The sequence below is a fragment of the Ambystoma mexicanum genome, chromosome 1p, assembly GCF_040938575.1.
Source record: "Ambystoma mexicanum isolate Mex_15411 chromosome 1p, UKY_AmexF1_1, whole genome shotgun sequence".
NCBI lineage: Eukaryota > Metazoa > Chordata > Amphibia > Caudata > Ambystomatidae > Ambystoma > Ambystoma mexicanum.
In genome coordinates this window covers 620,374,280-620,395,119 of record NC_090921.1, presented here as the reverse complement: position 1 = coordinate 620,395,119, position 20,840 = coordinate 620,374,280, and the positions used below count along the sequence as shown (strand labels likewise).

Here is a 20,840-nt window from a genome sequence, read left to right as displayed (position 1 = left end):
AGTGGAGTCCCACAACACAATACAAATCTGGTCCACATGTCACATAGCCTCTACCATCGTTAACCCACTTCTTGGCTCTTCTCCATCCACTATCTGGCTTCCAGTGTCTCTACACTAGACATCTCTGTTGTTTGTACACTGCCTATTCCACGATTTCTGATGCATGCACTGCAATGCTCTTCTCTCTTGTCTTTCAGACCATGGTCCACTCAAGGGCCATGCTTCCTACAGCACTTCAGTGCCTTTACTTATGACAGGAGGCGCTATACACAAACAACATAACCTAACATAAGACAGCTCAGTGTGTTGAGCATGCCAGTAAGATAGCTCAGAGGTTTGAGTGATTGCTGCTGCGATCTGTGTGTGAACAGCAGGTCGCAGCTTCGAATCCCGACAAGACCAACACAGCATTTAATTCTTCAGAGGTTGACAAATGAGTACCAGCTTTGCTTTGACGAAAGCTCCATACAAATAACTAGCAGGTGTACACATTCTTCACATGGTAATTCCTACTTTAGTCCTAGTTTGAAGTTTATTTAACTATTTTTATAAACCAATGTGTCTTTGTGGACAATATTGCTAGTCATTCCTGTAGGACCTAGTGTGAAAAAAGTGTCTTTGTTTCTAATTCTGGAGCAAGCCACGTAAAGCTGACCATGAGAAAAGAATGAATCCCGTAAATCGGTCCAGCTACTTTAAGTTGAAGTGCTGAGATTGCACAGCAACATTATTGGTGTCCCGATCTACAGCCAAGGCAGCAGCAACCTCAACATAAGTGCAGTACATGTAGTCCTGAAGCGTGTAAGCTTGAAGTGCCGTATGTGTAGGACTGAAGCATGTAAGCTTCGTACTGTTGAGATGGCATACATTCATCAACTTCCGTGGGAAATTAAGTTTCTGTAATTATCATGAGAGATGTGCCATGATGTGATGGACAACGTCATTGCGTACACTATTGAAGATACATGCACCATTTCCTGCCACCTGCATTACTACAAAAGCACCATTTTGTCTCACTCGCACGACTTCAAAGGTGAGTGCCACTAATGTCAGCTAGAAGGCTGATAGTGTGGAAAGTTTAGGAACAATGAACTTCTGAGGTTTTCATGAACTACTGCACTCTAGGAACAATGAACGTAGAATTACAGCAGAACTACGGCACGAAGAGCCATATAGCAGGGGTAAGCATTGCAGAGCGCTTAAAATAAATCCTATCATACTTGTTACATTGTCTACACCATGGAACCTACCCACATGCCTTCAGGTTTGTAGCATGTTGGGAAGTATGCTGAACCTATTTCGAAAAGACACACGCACATATCCAAGCAATGCAGACCGCTTAAAAGAAATGCTTAAAAAATAGAAAAATGTATATTTCATAAATTTTCCATTGTCTACACCATGGAAACTATTCACGTGGCACATTTCAAGTTTGTAGCATGTTGGGAAGTATGCTGAACATTTCGAACAGACTCGCACACATATCCACAAATTTCCCTTTTATATATATATGGAGATAAATCAACATCATTACAACATGACCTAACATAAGGAAAAACGCATGTATGTATTGGGAAGGCATCTTCTAGTAAGACACGGACCACATATTCAAAGTTCAAAATAAACACTTTTATTAACTTAAAAGTCAGGAGGGGAAAAGGCCTATCTTGCCCTATACCATGGTGGGATTTTCCTACCAAATCAAAACTAAGAACTAAAATGTCAAAACATCATTGTATACTGGACTTTTTCTGGACTTAAAAAACATGAACCCCATGAAGGGTTATTAGATACCTATTAAGATTGGGGTGATTTCAAAAATAAGTGCACTACAGCTGATTAAGTCAAAATCATACTGATGAATCTAGTCTATTGTGTTACATGCGGCACCAACATGAACCACCATTATTCCCATTGCAAATAGTCTAATTGCTTGAAACTCATATAAATGAATTGTTCATTTAACTGTGTTCTGTGACAACCTTATTTGTGTTGTGCGGTCTGTTGGAGTAGTAAAACCGGGTTAAATCCCTAAATAAAACATAACTGCAGTTAACCAACACAGCTACGTGATAAAGCGCTGATTGCCCTGCTAAATGTACACTATCAACATGGCACGCTGTTAGCTTGGAAACGTGACATTGATGTTAGATGCCCACTCGCTCTAACCTTATGTTAGGGAACAAGAAATGGTTAAGTCAGAGTACAAACTGTGATCACGGCTGTGGAACATAGAACGTATCTGTAATGCAGCGCTTGCAATCTGCTAACATAAAGAACAATTAACTGTGTGCGTGTGTGACTATGCCCTTATCTCTTGTATATATTAGTATAGAATCACGTTTCGATATCATTAGAAACGTTACATCTGCCCGAACATATAGGAGCCTTTCGCTTGGAAAATGTCTTGAGATAATCCGTGTGTGACTAGAAAAAGACAGCGCTCCCGTGATGCAAGCGCTTGCAAATGTAATGTGGTTTCCATTGCCATCTCCAGAAACAAATATTCAGTGCTCATACTGCAAGACACATACCATCTTAGCTCAATTCATTTTTTCATATTTCAGAGCGATATATTGAGAAGTGGACAAAATCCTTTTTCACATACATCGAATTTTCAGGCACCAGTGCGCTCGTTTTTCAGCTATGGTGTTGGTGTTTCACATTTTTCACAGATCCTTACTTTTAAATCTAGTAACATGTTAACCTGTAAGTGACTCCGATCAAGCAATCCCACTAAGTCAGTGCCTTGTCTGGGATGCCCAAGGGAAGCCCTTATTTATGTATATTTATGGCAAGTTATAATCTGGATGATGAACCCTTGTATAACACCCCTCTCTTAGAATCCCCCTTGACCTCACTGAGCCAAGAAGTAGGCTTGTTTTCCAAATTTAAAAGGTTTATTTGAAAAATTAAACAATATATATATATATATATATATCACACTTCTATAAATAAATTGATAATGGATAGTACACTTGTGATATGAGCAGTAATCAGCTAGAGGTAATCCTACAGTAGCACATTTCCTGGTTACTTATGAAGAGGAACAGAAGAATGAGGTGGGAAAGAATGCTTTATATGGTTCAAGGAAACGCAATGATGAATGAAATGCACTACAGAAAATAACTTGATATGGCTTCAACAAAAGACAATGCAATCACTTTTCCTTGACAATTCACTCCCCCCCCTTTATGCAATATAAGGATATGGAAAGAAGACACACAGTTCTCAGGAATGCAATCAAATATAATTCAGTTCTCCCTAGCAAGCTTAGAGGAAAACAGGTATGAGTTTTAACACAGGCAAGATACTTTGATGTGGTTGCAATTAAGTGAAAAATATGCTAAAAAGGCTTTTAATTCCCTATAGGGGGTTCAGGGTGGGTGATATCTAGTTTATATTAGTTCAGGCTCACTTTAGCAATGCTCTATGAGTAACTAGCAGGTTAAAATGAATTTTAGCAAAGGAAAGCAAGGAGCTGCTGATTTTTACACGTGGCTGAAATTGTGCAAAATGTCAAATCGCGGCAAATGTAATCACGTGCGTCGAGCGTAATTACGGAGGCCCTATAAGGAGTTGCAAGTTGGTTCTAGGTTCGTTGGAAAGCCTAGAATCTTAGCTTTAAGATGACAGTTAAAACTCGCTCCTAGCACACGGTTCCAGAGAAACGGCCGATTTAGTCAAGGTAGTTTTTCGGATTTGAAATTTTAAAGCTCAGAATGACAGATGACAGTTTTCAGTTTTAAAGATGACAGAATGACACGATTCTAGGAGGCAGTTCTAATAGGCTAAAATAGTTTGGATTAGATTATTTTAAACTAAGAGATTGGTTTTGGCACAATGAGTACTCATACTATATTTTTGAAATAAGCCGTCAAGGTCTGGTCAGGTTGGACGGGACTTCCGGCGGGTGGTTCTGAAGTCCCGGCTATCTGGGTCAGCTCTGCTCTCTGGGTCTGTCAAGCACCGGTTCTGCTCACAACGGTCTGGTTTGTGGTTCTCTCTGGTTCCGGATACAGCACTGCTTTCTGGATACTGCTACAGGTTCTTGCAAAAGTTCTTGGCAAAAAATTCAAACAGCTCGCCTGGCTGTTGAATAGTTTGGTTGGTTTTGAGGCCTGCTGAAGAGGATTCAGCTTGTGGATTCAGGCCTCTCTGCTACAAATTCTGGAGTTAATTTCTGCTACAGGTTCTGGAGATTGATGGAGTTGAAGTCTGGATCTCTGGATGTGAAGTCTGAAGTCTCCCGGCAAAGCGTCCCGCAAGAAAGTGGAAAGTGGATGTCCCTACCTGTCCTGCACTGTCTGCTTTTATGTGTTTAGAAAGTGGGTGTGTGCATGGCATAACTGATTCTGCCCCTCTCTACTTGTCATTGGCCCAATTCTCCCCTCTCCCATGATTGGGGGAAGGAAATGGATTGTCATCATGATGCAATCTGTTTATGGGTCAGAGGATCCTCCCCTGGTCAATTTGCCCACAAATCTATATTTGATTCAAATATATATTTCCCAAATACACAAGTGGTTGACATTACATGTACATATTACAGATGAATTAAGACAGGTCTCTGTTCACGCCCCATGTTCCTGCAAGCTGGGATTCAGAAATGACAACATTTTACGCTTTTTGGTCGGTTTACCAATATCGGACATTTACCAAAAATTACACAAATGTGCGCAAGGAGTATGAACATTAATTGATGAAGTGTCGGATGTTTAACATGCAGACATTTGGAGTAAGACCCTATTTTCCGCTAGCAACCCCTCAGAATACACCACAGGGTCCTAACACCTCTTAAAACATGCACAGAAAAATCACAAGAATAATTATATTACTTATATAATTCTGACAAGTCCGTACTATGAATTATCCATCTTTTTTTTAAATTATGCTCTGGCCCAAAGGGGTGTGGTTTCCCCCAAGCACATGATGGAGTTTCTGGTTTGTCCACTTCCCCCAAGCTCAGCTTGCCCTCACAGGCACTGCCCCTCCCAGTTTCTCCCAAGAGGAAGCCACTTTACGGCCCCCCCCCCAATATAACATTTACCTGAGTCCAGGACAGGGCTTTGTTCTGTTTCCTGTAGTCCCCAGGTGCCACTCCCCTAACTCAATAAGAGAGGTGTCATCTCATTTTGGCAGGGGCAGCAGGATGCAGCCAGGCCTGGGAAGAGTTGTTGAGCCAGTTCAACTCCTGTCGGGGGTAGTTGTCAGGCAGAATTCAATTTCTTTAAGCCAAGCTTCCGCTAAATGTCCTGTTTGTTCCCAGTTTAAATCAAACTTACAATTTTTACACATGCAGCTAGAATGCTGATTCTAAGTTCAAAACCATGACATTTAACAGTTGCAAACTATGTGACACCCAAAAGTAGGTCACTCATTTAATTTAAACATTTCGATTTTAGTGGTATTAAATCCAATTTCAATTAAGCTGCTGACATCCACAGCTCAGCCAGTTTTGTTATAAACATTGTTTTGGGCTCTTCATCTTTCCAGATTTAGTATGCACGCAAGAACATTCTGCCACATGTCTGCTGGTGTTCAGTGAGATTTTTGGATATCTCGCAATGTTTGAAATGGGCATTTTGAGCTTGCATTCAGAGAAACAAAGGGTGATTTTTAAAGTGATTTTTAGCTAACAGGCACTGCTGTTTTTCTCTTTGGCACCCCATTTCACCCATGGCTCTTCTGACCCAGCACGCTCGCATTGGTGGGTGGCAGGTCAGCCGATTATTTTGGTGTGCGCACAACTGCGCAGTTCTCCTGGACTCTGCGATGGAATGATGGGTGGCGACAGCTCATCCCCACATCTACCCAGTCTATTGGTTCAACATGGGTCAAAACCCTTGACAAACCCGCCCGCCCGACTGCGCTTTGATTGAGTCAAGGGGAAGTCGGGTGCAAAGGATGTTTTGAGCCCTGAGCTGGTATGTCCACATTATCTTCTTCCAATTCTGTAGATGGCACATTTCACCATCTTTTCCTCCACCCAGTTTGATCGATCGGTTCTCCTCGCCGGTCCTGATGGGAATATTGGGCGGTACCCCGGGCCCCTTGAATCTTTGCTCCCGGTCCCCGGTCGTCCTCCTTGGCCAGTCTCCAGGTTTTCTTTCTCCTAGGATGACAAAGCAAAAGCGGCAATACCTATTCATAGACATTTTTCCACCACTATTGATATAGTGGGGCGACATATACATTTTATAAATCACGAGAATAGATCATAGCATTCTTATTTTGAAAAACAAGATATCATCATGAAACATTTTTTTTTTCCAATCATAATATTTTAGAGACTATATGTGGGATATTTTAAGATGGGAACTGAATTAATCTGGAGCGGTCTCCTCTGGTATTGCAGAGGACTCCTCCAGTTGCTGCAGAGTGTGCCTGGGATGGCAACACTTTAGCTGATTTATATGTACCCACTTGTCTTCCCCTTCCGCCAGACTACCTTTGGGGATGCAGATCTTATACGCTACAGGGGAGATCTTGTCTATAATTTCAAACGGTCCCTTCCATGTAGGCAAACATTTTCGCTGTTTGGCCTGGTTCCTTTGGAAATTGTATAGATAGACCCGGTCCTCCACCTCGTATACTTTCCTAGTGGTTTTCAGGTCGTAGTGGGTTTTCGTGCTATCAGCTGATCTTTCTAGATTCTGCTGAGCATAGGCAAAAGCATGCTGAAGGTGTTTCCTTAAATTCTCCACATACTCATGAGTTGTGGAGGCATTTATCAACGTCTGCTCTTGGGTCATGTAGAGCAAATGCTGGGGAAGCACCATCTTGCGTCCGGTCATCAACTCAAATGGTGACATTTTAGTTGCAGATGAAGGGGTAGATCTGATGGCCATTAGGACCAGAGGTAGTCGGATATCCCAACTTGGCCCAGAATCTGCCACAAACTTTTTTAAGATGCTCACAATGGTTCGGTTGTAGCGTTCTACTGCCCCAGAGGAAGCTGGCCGGTAAGCAATATGTAACTTCCTTTTGACCCCCAGTATCTCCCACAACTTTGTCATTACCTCGCTGGTGAAATGGCTACCTCTGTCTGAATCAATCCTTTGAGGTAGACAAAAACAGGAAAAGATGTGGTTAATCATCAGGGCAGCTGCTGTTTATGCCTTGCAGTTTGGGGCCGGGAGACATTCCACCCACTTGGTAAACAAGCATGTAACGGTCAACATGTACTTGTTCCCTCTAGACGAGCGAATTACAGGGCCTACAAAGTTGATTTGCAAATCTGACCATGGCAGTGTCATCCCCCTCTTTTGGACAGGCGCACGGTGTGTGAGGGATGCTGGCTGAAATTGTGCACACACAAGACACCCCTTAAAGTATTGGTCGAGGTCCTGCCCCATGTGTGGCCAGTATGCAACCTCTCTTAAGATTTCAAGTGTTGTATGAAACCCCCTATGACTGGCGGTGGCTGCATCATGGGCGTGACTTAACATCAGGCTTCGGAATGAGGTAGGAACCACCCACTGATCATGGCCAGCTTGGGATTTCCTTACCAACAAACCGTCTTGGATTCGGAACATTTTTGGACATTTCATCAACACTCTTAGGTCCTCTTTCCCAATGTAATCGGTATCCGTCAGGGGAAAGTTCTCAGGGTCCTCAAGGTGTTGGTAAAACTTACCAATTATTGGATCCCCTCTCTGAGCTGTAATCAAATCAGCATCAAGGGTCTCCTTACCAATGTTCCCTCTAATTTTTTTGGGCTGTGTGCACCAAAGAATAGTTGTGTGCGGGCTGTTTTCCAGTCATGTGCGCAACCGAGTGATGCACTGCCGGTGGCGGTCGGCGCTGGCGGGCCACCAGTGAGCAAGTGCTTAGTGATCTGATTCCACAGTGTGCAAGTGAGGAATGTGAATTTGTGGCACAAGCTCTATTTCAGGGGACATTTGAGTGCTCCCCCACCCTCAACAACCTTGTCAGAATGTCACTGAAACCCACTGCATTGTAAGAAACTCACTGCTTCTCGTCAAATCTGATTTCCTATCTATTATATGTTGTTTTGTGATCGAAAGAGCATTGTTCCTCCCCGAATATAAAATAAAATAAGACTGCAACAGCCGAGGATCCTGGCTGATCTCCTCCCACGAGGCACGGAAAGGATGCAAGCATCCTTTACCATCACATCAGGAAGTTGGAGTGAGTGAGTATTTGACCTTGCTCCAACTTCGTTAGTCATTATGAAAGAGAAACAACCCAGCTTGTAATTATAAAGAGACAGAGACAGAGAGAAAAGAGTGCGTGCATATGTTTGTACACGCGTGTGTATGTGAAAGCATAGCTAATAGATATGGGAGTACATGCATTAAAAAGTGCCCATTAGAAAACATATGGTTTGAAGTTATGTGTTCATATAAACACCTAAAGGGAAGGATATGACATGATTCCTGAAAGCCGCCTGTGTCAATCTGAAGGACGGGAACAACTTCCAGTTAATTAGGCAAGCAGCCCCTGTGATGAGGGAATATGTGGCGCTCCATCCTGCTATGTGTCAGCCTGGCTGCACTGTCTTACATGCCCAAGATTACACATGGTGTCACTGTCAGCCAGCTTGTACTGTCTTACATGCCCAAGATCACACATGGTGTGTGTGTCTGATAGCTGGATGGAGGCCAATGGGCTCTGAGTTGGCTGGCTTGGCGATAGAAATGGAGTGGAACCAATTGCATGTTACTTCAAACTTTTCTAGCCGCCTAGGTCACTATCACACCAAGCAGGGTATAGGTATGTTTCACAAAATTCGGGGTTGGTTTGCTGAACTACCTCCATTCATAAATGGTGGCGCACTGGCATGAGTGACTTTAGATCCAAGCTAGCAAAATAAAATGTGTCACCCTGTGTTCAGTATCCATGGATGGATAAGTACTCTTCCCAAACACACGAAAGCAACAACAACAGCACACAGGTCACTGAAGGACATGGAAAACTTAGACATAGTGCCAGGCTGCCAGCCAGACCAGTGACAAGTCTGTTACAATCTCAAACCCAGAAAGCAGACCTGCTGCAAGAATTACAATATTGGATCCTCAAAGCCCTGGACAAGTGTGTTCTCCACAAAGGCCACACAGTAGGATGGCACCTGCCAAGTGCCAACATAAATGCACAAAATAGGTCGAAACTAGAACAGATATGGACGGAAAGCTACATTACGCAGGAAAGGTTACATCAATGGGACCTGAGCCGCTACTGGGCAAAGAGAATCCAAGCAAAAATCAAGACTATGGAAAATACACAGAATAAGCAACATCACAAACAGTACTACTGAGTTAGTAGCAAATAATTACTAAAGAACTTCCCGAAGCCAGCAGTCATCTGAGTCAGGAGGACCTAGTATGCGGTGGTATGATTTCATGACAATTCAGTCCTTGCCTTGCCTTCTTTGCTGAGATGACCCACCCACACCATCAGTCTTCACACATAAAAGTACAGCACAAAACACAAAACCCACTCTGTAATTCTCACACAGAAGCACTCAATTGCAAACAAAAATAGCTTCATTGATTTTGCCACTGCTTCATGTCATATCCATGGACACATCATGGCTGACTGAAACACAGTTCTATTCAACGTTAACAGTTAGCATTAGCATATAAAATGCATGTATATAACTTAAAGTTTCATTAAAGCGTGTTTCAAAGTGGTTTCTCTTTCTCGTGCTATTTTCTAAATACGTTATTAGCATTAAGGTCTCTCAAATATTCGGGTGCTGGCGTGGCAACTGGGACCTTCGGAGCTGGTGTGAGTGTGTCTGACTGGTGAGGGACCAGGGGGCTGAAGCAGCGACAATCTGGTGGGGTAGCTCCTGCAGCGGAATCAGAGCAGTGGAGCTATTGAGGAAAGAGCATAATAGAAGAAGGTTGAAGAGGGCCCAGGGTTAGGGCCCCTCCAAGCAACGCAACAATCTCCTGGCTTGTATATTTGTATAGCCCCTCGATGGGAGAGCTTGGTGCGTCAATGTGTCTGTTACTGAGATTTGCATGGAGTCTCTTGTGTTTGAATCTCACAGAGAAGATCGTCCCTTTGTTCAGTTCTATTGTTCGCACAGTTGGACCACACTGAGTTAAGCAAGAGGGGGGTAGATAAAAATCTGAACATGTATTACTCATTTCTTTCTCTGGGCCTTGAGATTTTCTTTCCCTATGTGCATTGCTTGACAAAAAGACAATTCTGCACATCTCTGACAAAATACACTGTTTAAAGTTTGGGTTGTCCTTACATCATGCAACGTGGTTTGATAAAAGATAGTCCTAGACTAGTCTTTCAAAATCCCTTCCCTAGTATGCAACCTTTCTTTAAAAAAAGACAGTTCTCATATTTTGGGACTCTCTATCTCAGCATACAAAGTTATTTGACTAAAGACAGCTCTTAGATATTGGAACTCTTTTGAGCTTGCAGCACTATTTGACAAAGCAGTTTTCTGACTTAGGGAGTCTCTCTTCGTGTTCAGCATTGTTTCACAAAAGACATTTCTTACTTTTTCCCCAGCTTACACTTTTTTGGTGACATCCTGAAAAAGAACACTTGCCGACGCCATTCAGCACTTCTCTGTGATTTTAAAAGCATTTCCCCTGAAGGTAGACGTCTGACCCTCAAACTTCCCTCCCCCTCGGACTGGTCCAGAAGACAATGGAAAAATGGCGGGCAAATAACTAATACGAGAAGATTGTGGAAGAAGTGGCCAATCATCTGAATAACCTTTAACTGCGAGGTGTGCCGGCTAGCCCCAGTTCCCAGGGGCATACCTGAGGCCTACAAGGCCCTATGCCGGTACTTAAGAAATGTGAAAGGGGCAGGTACTTGACCCTGTCAGGAAGGGATAGGGACTAGGACAGGAGGATGTCTTCACAGTGGGGGTAGGGAGCATAGCATGGATAAAGAGGCACAGAAGGTGTGAATGCGTCCACTGGCAAAGTGAACAAGAGGTCGGCCGAATGGCGAGAACAGAGGGGGCTACGTGGGCACAGTGTCTGAAGTGGTGTGGGACAGAGCAATGAGGGCCCATTAAAATATGACCTGAACATTATTTATTCGCAGAGATAAGCGCTGCGTAAGTAAATTGCATTCTGTGCCATTTTCACTGTACTTTAGCACACACTTTGAGGATGGTGCGTAAATTCTGCTCCGCATCTTAACTGAGCTATGTGCTGAAAATAGGACTGCACCTCTGTGCACATCGATTTGGCCTTACAGATAATTTGCAATGCCATTTGCCGGGCATGTACATGGTGGCTCACATTACTGCTTGTTTTGTCTAAGGGGTCCAAAAAGGCATGGACGCCTAGGACTGCCTGTATACCTATGCCCGCTTTGCACCCATTGCTGTGAACAAAATTGCAGGGAGATCAGCACGAACACTAAAGTGTTGGCAGCCTCGCTTCTTTCCATGCTATTTGTGCAGAAAAAGCAGCTGCCCTGGAAACTGCAGGAAGAACTCAGGCTTCGTTTCACGGAGCAGAGAGTGTTTGTGCAAATGCTCTATTTAAACAGTGATTTGTAAACATGATGTTAAGCTCACAAGCCTCGCTATTTCACATGCCTCGCTATCTCGCTCTGTGCACTAGCACGGTCAGCAGCACCTGCATACTCGCAGTCAACAATACCTGCAGTCTCTCCATGCCAGGGCACTTTCCTCATTGTCCATGTCATCGTCCTGAGAGTCAGCAAAACTTATTTTGCCCTTTTCATCCGATCCTCCTTGCCGCCAGTACTTTTTCTGTGTTCACACTATTCAGACATTTTCATACCACATGTTACTAATTGACTGACATCCCTCCTCAGTGTAGCATTAATGACGGCACTGAGATAGGTTTTCCACTATTACGGAAGATTCGAGAGACATTTTATCACCAACCTCAGGACTTGGAAGGACCCGGAGACAGGCTCTAATCCAAGGAGATGGTTCGTATTCACTTGGTGGGTTTGCTTTTGAATCTGTAGTGAGGGCGGGGGGCCTCCAATGCATGCAGCGTTACATGATTCATGGCCCCGTAACGAAGGCCAGAGCAGGAAACATAATGCGCATGCTGCGCAGCACTAGTACTCACCCACTCACTTGTGCAGACTCAGAGCATAATGTAAAGGGCATGCCCGTGCCGCCCACCACTGTGCCACTGCTCACTGGCCAGTTTGGTATGGGTCTGAAAAAAAGGCTGAAGCACGAGCTGCACACCGATCAGCTTCAAACGGTTCACTGAGAGCTCCAACGAAGGTGCCAAGCCTTAAGCACATGAACAGTCGGAGTGGGAGACGCCCCGGGAACAACCGTGTTTGATTGGCTGTAGCAGCACAGCACGTGCAGCGAAGCGCTGCTACAGCCAATCAATGCTCCCCCTCTAATTGTTTTTGGCCTGGGTGAGCCAATAATATCAGCAGCATTGATTGAGTGACTGGCATACTGCTTCCATGCTGTGTCCGTGAGACGGCCTGATGATAAAGTGAGCATTTATAGTTAACAAAAATCAATACGTGCGCACTGCGCGGTAAAGAAAATAATATGCGCGGCATTAAATTCAAAGGTGCGCGGCCGCACACGCGTGCACCTTACAGGGAACCTTGCTCCTTACTCCATTGGGCAGTTGAAAGATCATTGTGAGCATTTGTCTGGGACCTATTGATAGCAGTGACCTGGATTTCCCCCAACAGGGACTCTATTTCTATTAGCTCCCCTTGGATGGCCCCGGTTTTGGCCAGCTGATCAGCTAAGTCATTTGCAGTTTTGTCTGGTCCCTCTACTTTGGAATGACCCTTGATCTTTTTCCAGTAGATGGTCATCCCATTTGAGGTGACCAGATCATCAATGTTTTGGATCAACTTCCCATGTTTCAAGGGTTTGTTATTAGCACATAACATGCCTCTGGTTTTCCAATTAACCAGGTGCTCCGCTCCAGGAAACCCGTTCATTACATAATCCGAATCTGTGATTATGACCAGTTCGTGGAGTTGATGTTGGACAGCAGTGAGGATGGCTTGATGCACAGCCATCAATTCTGCCACCTGACTACTTCGGGGACCAATTTTGTATCCAGCGGAGGGTTCTGGGGACTCATTCACCCATGCGTTCCCTATGCCGGCCACAAGTTCTTTTTCACCGTTGTTGTCAACATGGTAAGGACATCCATCCACATAGACAGTGGGCATTCCCTCACACTTGTCTTCTTCAAAGACTTTGTGTGGGGAATTAAGGTATGCCTCCATGTTGTCCTTGATTTTTAGACTTTCGTCCTCGAGACAGTTTTCTCTGGCACAATCATGCAAGTCAGCCAGACCTTGCGCGAGGGGACTCTTCTTGTTTTGGCCATATCTGACCTCCACAGGAAAGCCTTGCATTGACAGAATCCAGGAAGTAATTCGGGAATTACTCACATTTCCGGCCCGGATTCTGTCACTTTGGAGATATTGCAGAGGCTGGTGTGGAGTCTCCACTATGATGTGTTCCCCCTGGATAAACAGGCGGTAATTCTTCAATGCCCACACTGTTGCCAGGAGTGCCTTCTCACAATCGTTGAATTTCTCCTCCACAGAGGATAAAGTTTTGCTCGCATAGGAGATTACTTTATTGACCTTGTCATGCTTTTGGTATAATACTGCCGTCAAGCACGTATTAGAGAACCCTGTCTCCAGGAAGAACTCCTTGTTTCTGACAGGGTAAGCTAGCCAAGGCGCTTGTGAGAGGCTTCTCTTGAGTTGTCTTACTGCCTCGGATTGTTCTGGACCCCATTCCCACTTGACCCCCCCTTCAAGAGATGAATCAGGGGTCTGGTGATCTCTGCGTAGCCCTCAATGAACTTTCTGCTGTAATTAGTCAGTCCAAGGAGGCTTCTTAGTTCCCGCAGAGTTGTGGGATCTTTCAGTTTCTGGAGTGCTTTCACTTTCTTTTCCTGGGGACAGAGACCCTGAGGAGTAATCTCATGCCCCAAGAAATTAACACGGGTTCTACACCACTGTGCTTTCTGAAAGGAAAGTTTTGCTCCGGCAGCCCTCAACTGTGTCAGAACATAACGGATCTCCGCTATGTGTTCATCCACAGATGAACTTTTGTTGAGGACATCATCTACATAAGCCAGGTTACCCCTCGCACCCAGGTCGGGCATAGCCTTATGTAGGAAAATGTTGAATTCATTGCCGGAGTTGAGGTATCCGAAGGGAGTCCGGGTCCATGTGTACTGCTGGCCCCCAAAGGTAAAAGCCAGTTTGTATTGGTCCTCCCTACTGACAGGCACGGTCCAGTATCCATTGGTCAGGTCCAATGTTCCCTGTAAGGTGCACGCCTGTGCGGCCGCGCACCTTTTGATTGTGAGCCGCGCATAGTGCTTATTTTGCTGCGCACTCCAATCATCATTTAGTGATTTTTTTTAAAAAAAATTTCCCAGCCCGCGGCCGGGAAGTCAAGTCAAACTCTGGGTGAAATTATTATTATTATTTATTTTTTTTAGCACATGCCCGGGATGTCAAGTCAGACTCCTGGGGGCTGGGCCGCCTGGGGCTGGGCTGGGCTGGGCAGGGCAGGAGCCAGGAGGCACCTGCGGCACTGTCTGCAGACTGCACTCTGCAGTGTCTGCACACATTTCATCATCATAGCAAGGTAACACTAGATGTTGTTACATTGCTTTGATGATTGCATCATGCATGCATCATAATTTATGATGCATGCAGATGCATGTGCAGCAAGCAGCATCATTCAAAATGGTGGGCGGGCCACCGGCAGCCGTGCCGCCACTGCAGGGGGCGATGCCGTGTGGCGCTCGGCTCGTGCTCTGCTCGGGCTGGCACGGCCGAGTTGAACGGTTACTTTGATCTGTGGAGGGAGGCAGCTGAAGCAATTGCACACACTAAAGCAATTGTAACACCTGCCGCCTCCCTCCGAGTCCTACTGACCCTGGGTGGGGGGGCAGCCTGCCTGCAGGGCTGAGCTGCCTGGGGCCCAGTGACATTGCACACTAGTTGCTCCAACTTTGAAGGAAGTAACAACAAATTTGTTGTTGCACTTCTTTACAAAGTTGAAACAACTTCCACTTGTGCCTGGGTGGCTGGGGGGCCGCCGCAGAAGAACAAGCCAATGAAAATTCGTGCCCGCCCCATGCCCAGACTCTGCCGCCAGGTCCATCACGGTGTGACATACGTGACTGACTATGCTATTGGGCCTCTGACACACCCTGGCCCTGGCTGGGCATGATTTATTGGGGTGCACCAGTGGACCTCAGTCACCTCACCAGTCACCACCAGACAACTTGGAGGCCGCAAGCCCATTGCCCACACACAGGACAGCCACACTGAGGAGGACCACCAGGCGAGGCGACGACGACCCAGGCCACTGTCAGCAGCCAACAGCCAGCCTGCTATTGTGCTGCAAGGCAAGGAGGACTCTCGTGGTATAATGGGTTTGACAAAAACCGCTATGTGTGTTTCCCCATAAATGTCACCCGGCCGCCCCCCACCCCCCAATGTGCGCCCCATGCTATCAGGTGCCCCGGTATTTCTTGAAGCCACCCTGCCCTGCCCGGGCTCTGTTTTCGCGCCAGTCCCTCCGTCCTGAAGACGGCCCAGCCAGCAGCTCCTGGGGATTTATTAGGGGGGGGGTCTGGCTACCGGCTGCCGCTGGCCCCGTCCGAGCACCGATCGGGCCTTGCCTTCACAGCGTTGCCGTATCCTGCTGGGGGGGCACCCCACCTAAGACGCTCTTGTTCAGCGGGGTGACCCGTCGGCTCGGGAGGGCCATGGGCTCTCCTGGAGTCGACAGGCCAGTGGACACACTGCACCGGGCCTGCTCGCTATCCGACTGGGCCTGCTGGCTGGCAGCCAGGGCCGAATTTATGCAAATCTTGGGCGGAGCAGGGCCTGATAACGGAACTGTGCTACAATGTGCCCCTTCTGCTGGGCACTGCCTGCCGGAGCTTCCCCCTGCATGTGGGACAGGCAGCTCTGCAGGCGCTCAGGGCTTCCGGGAGGGCTTTTTCAGGGCCTGCCTTTCTCACCCTCGCTTAGTGGGGCTTCCAGAACAGGCCCAACCCCTGCCCTCTTCTCGCAACTCATACTTACCTGGCAGGGGAGCATCTGTGATCAAAAAGGCAGATCTCCCAGGGGTGAGGCTCATCCATTGCACATCGGATTTGCTGACCCGTGCGATGTCCCCAAATGTGGGATACTCGACTGCATTATTTTTGGTAGTGGGGGACTGCGTTTGTGCTTTCCCCTGATTTATTGGTGGAAGAAAGAAAACGTTTAGTGTGCGAGTCAGGTTGTTTGCACACAGAGCCCCTGGTCGTGCAGCAGAATTTCTTTTGCTGTAGTCAAGAGGGCCAGCCCCGAGCAGCTCAGGGGTCCAGCCCTGATGCATTGGTGAAAGAAAGAAAAAGTCACTCACCTGTGTGAGTAGGTTGGTTGTGCACAGAGCTCCTGAATTTTGCTGCAGTCAAGAGGGCCAGCATTCACTGGAGGGGTCAAGTCAAGTGCACAGGCGCCTAACCCCAGACTTGTGCGGATGTCGTGGCATGGTCTTCTTAGCCAGCAGATGTTCTGTTGGGCTGTATACAGCGCTCCACTGCCATTCGTACGGTCTCCAGGCGCTCTGGCAGGTTAGGTTAGTGGGAGGGGAGAAGTGGGAAACGCAGGATGATACTCAGTCATAAGACAGTGTTTGGGCATACTCTAGGGTTTAGGGGTGTTCGAGCTTGAGGGTTAAGGGGCGCTCATCAGGGTTTGAGGATACACTAGCGTATCAGGGCACTAGAGCTTGAGGGGGACGGGGCGTTCATTATGTTTTTGGGATACACTAGGGCTTGGGGGTGTTGGAGCCTGAGGGCGCGTGGGGGCTGTTCATCAGGGGGAGCACCTACAAAATAGGTGTGTTTTTGACTGAAGCGGCAGGATTCGAGAAGGCCTCCCTCAGAAGCGTCCTATGGGGCCTGCTGAAGGCACCCCTCGAACCTCTTTCCTACAGCTCTGACGTTGCCAGTGGCAGGGTTCACGCAGGAGCAGGGGCGGACCCGGCCTCAGAAGTTTTAGGGTTGGGGGCTGTTGGACAGTTTTAAAAAGCAGGTTGAAAGCGGGGCCTCGAGTGACAGAATATCCATCCAAATGCTTGCATGTCTGTCCCCCATCATAGCGCCGAGAGGCCACGCACGTGGCAACAGGTCGCGGTGCATGACCGAGTAACACAACATAACATAGCCTGTGCCTTACATAATACACCCCGTGCCTTTTATCTGTGCCCTCTGACCTCGATGACGCTCCTGCATATGCTTTCTCTTTGCTCCTAACTGTTTGGGAAAAAAATTAGGGAAAAAGTGTGTCAGTACTTAGTACTGAAAAGTCAGTTGAGCTGGGAGCAGGCTGGGACTAGCATGTAGGACAATAAGCCCAATGCCAACCAAAAACACAAAATGCTGGTGTGGGCCCGTTTTTTTTGGCCAAAGTGGGACCCTTATTGGCCCATGTGGGCCAGTTTGATGAGTTAATTTACTCTGCTGCGACTAGTAGTTTTGACCAGTGTTGCTGAATAAATATTCTTTAAAATGTACAATTTGCACGTCACTTTATCAAATAGCTCCCCTGGGTACTACTCAAACAGTATCACAAAAGGAATGAAAAGCCATTTGCAAGTGCGGGCCACTTTTTCTTTGGTGCCCGAGACAATTACATGGCCCAGTCTGACCCCGGATGATAGCTAGCCTTTGTTGCTGTGTGCAGTTCGGAAGCACCCCACAGTGTCTTTGTCGAGGGAATAGGGGCATTGGTATCCCGAAAGGGGCCAGGGCAGGGACAGGTGGTGATGTTGTGTAAGTTGTCTGTAGAGGCGTTGTCTGGAGTGTTGTAATGTAACAGACACGTGAACCCTCAATATGTTGAATTGGGGATATGTGTAGAAGAGATAAAGCCATCCCGTGCTTGCCACACGATTGTTCTCCACCCGACCTGGTGTGTGGAAGGTCAGTACTCAATGGTTCGACAAGTAAAAACCCTGTAGAATTAAATCCAGTTGCAAATAAATATACAGTGGGCCTCGTATGGGCAGAGTATTGTAGAATGAACACCTCTTTTCTCCACTGCTAATCATATGGAGATCACGTGATCTAAAAGTTACAACAGACCTTATGCTTAAACACTGGCAGTTACATGACATTCGCAAATGGCATTGGTGAGGTGACATCCTGATATTAAAATATAAAATATTCACTGTGCCACTTTGGGATTGTCCGTGCAGGATAGAGGAGCAGGCATTTCTACAAGTCAAAAAGCATTAACACCTGACTAACCGACTCCTTGACAGAGCAACCATATCTGTTGTACGGACTATAAAGTCAAGGAACTTCATACATTATGCAGCCCGCAGTGTTCTACATAGAGAGCCTTCTTCCATGTTTTTGATATCATTCCTTTTGCCGGTCCAGGTTTGTGGACCCACGTCGGATCCCCCCACGTGGCCCAAATTAACCCCCTGCGGTGGCGCATAGGATTGGCCTGCTGGTGGCGGGCTGACTTGCAACTAGTGCAACCTAGCGTCCATTACAGGGTTTATTTATTTATTGTGAGTGTGACATTTGTAAAGCGCACTAAGCCCAGATTAACTTAACTGGTCTGCTGTTAAATCTCAGTTACCAGTTTAATGGTATCCAGTCCACTAATTGCTCATTTTACTATAACCGATATGATAACTCAGTGGCCAGTGGGTTGAGCGCTCGCTGCTGTGATGTGTGTGTGATCTGCAGGTCCGAATCCCAGTAAGGCCATCTCAGCCTTTCATCCTTCTGAGGTCGATAAATGATTACCAACACAGGTTGGTGATATTGTATGCATAGTTGTTATATAAAAAAGAGCTTAAGCCTAAGTGCTATACAATAACATATTATCATTTGGCCTTGGACGTCTGCTTGTATTCACAGTTATCTGACAATATGGATCTGGACCTGCTGTTATTGCATATAGCGATCTTGCTAACGAAAGATCTTGCTAATGTTTAGAGATGTAAAAGGACACAATTTCAGAAGAGCTAAAGTCTTGGGAGGAGAATAGAGCACCCAAATGTCCCTTGAAGTAGAGCTTGTTGTGCCGCAAATTCGCATTCCTTGCTTGCACACTGTGGAATCTGATCACTAAGCCTTGCTCACTGGTGGGGCGCTGCGCCACCGCCGTGCCGCCGCCGCTGACCACCCCCGGTCTGGCAGTGCATCACTCAGTTGCGCACATGACTGAAAAACAGCCCGCACACAACAAATCTTTGACGCACACAGCCCAAATAAATTAGAGGGAACATTGGTCAGGTCTATTGCTGTGAATACCTGTGACCCCTGAATCTGGGCCAGCCCTTGGTCAATGTAGGGCAGAGGCCATCGGGAAGTATGGACCCGTTTGTTGAGCTCCCTAAGGTCGGCGCAGCGTCTCCCCTGGCCGTTTGGCTTCAATATTCCCAGCACCGGATTATTGAAGGTGCTGTGTACTGGACGGATTATTCCCCGGGACTCAAAGTTCTTAATTATTTCAGTAAGGGACTCCATGGATGCGAGAGGCAAGCGATATTGCTTCACAAACACTGGAGTCATGCCAGGGTCCGTGGGAATTGTTGTCGTGTGGATGTCGGTGCGAACACAGTCATATGAGTCTACCGCAAAGAGATCTTGGAAATCCAAGAAAACTTGTTTCAACTTTTGCTTCTGTTCTAGAGTCACACAAGCATCAGCTAGGTTGACTCTCTCTTCCACCATCTGCCTGCAGCCTGGAAAGACTTCTGGTTTGGCTATCTCAGCGGCCTCCTCCAGCTAGGTGGAGAAGTCCCTGGTCAGAGTGCTGATTTGGACTGGAGGCTTCAGGTGGGAAAGGCAGCCCTCATGGACCTGGAAAATCACCTCATCCCTCCTGAAGTCACAAGTCACATCTTCCTTACCATATGGGCAAGAAGTGTACACCAGGAAGTTCCCGCCATGCCGGGTGAAAATCCTGTCTGGTGTTGTATTGTCCTCACTGTCACTGTCAAAACAGTCCTTGGGGATTGGTCCTAACAGTTAATTTCCTAAATCAATGGAGAAATGTCGGTCATCAACCGCCATTCCAATAATGGTGCCTGCGGCTAGAGTAATACTCTTTAAGTCGCTGTTATCCACCTCTATTGGAATGGTGTCATGTTCTATGTTGACTAATGGTGTTGGGTTTACCCCCAACCCTTGCTGTTGGAGAGAAGCATTTAGATGAATATAAGCATCAGGGTTTTTCAATTTTTGTCCTCTTTTAACTTTCACTTCCAGGGAGAATTGTCGGGTCCTTTCTGGGATGGTGACTTCCTCTTTAAGCTAAATTTCAACTGCATAAGGTAGCAATTGAGCTGACCTAAATGATTTTTCTTGATCATCAAAGCCCATGGGATTATCCGCTAATCGGTACCAAGCTTTGAAGTTTATTAGGTCCAAACTAATGGCGAAGTGATTGAGAATGTCACTGCCTAAGTAAAAGGCGGCAGTGACATCTCGCACGACCCAACAATTATGGACTATGCTCTTGTTGCCAATGGAGAATTTGAGCATACACCTGCTTGGCAGGAGATGTTTCGAATTGGGTGTTTCCAGATCCATTTCCCATTTGTCTATCAGTTTGAATGTGGGAATGGCTGGATCTTTTGGGAGTTGGCGGAACATGGCTTCGCTGATGAAGCTCTTACCGTTGTTCACACACACTCGAGCGAGTCCTTCCCATCATTTAACTGAACAGGGATGAACAACTGCTCTCCAATTTGCTGAATATCAGGCAGGCTCTGAGCTGATTTCACATCTTTCTGGATTACAGGAGTGGGAGTGTCTGATTGTTGATTGGTAAAGAATTTCAAAGTATTTCCTTCCAGT

At 46.3% G+C, this 20,840-nt stretch overlaps 1 protein-coding gene and 1 non-coding gene across 2 annotated transcripts in view; both read left to right on the top strand.

Annotated features, from left to right (window-relative positions):
• Positions 1–20,840, top strand: part of LOC138577213 (ceramide synthase 2-like) — a 929,909-nt gene that overhangs the window by 565,105 nt on the left and 343,964 nt on the right. The window lies entirely within an intron of this gene.
• LOC138462109 (U1 spliceosomal RNA) lies at positions 16,043–16,207 on the top strand. The gene has a single exon (XR_011264717.1). It is a non-coding gene; the product is annotated as a U1 spliceosomal RNA (small nuclear RNA).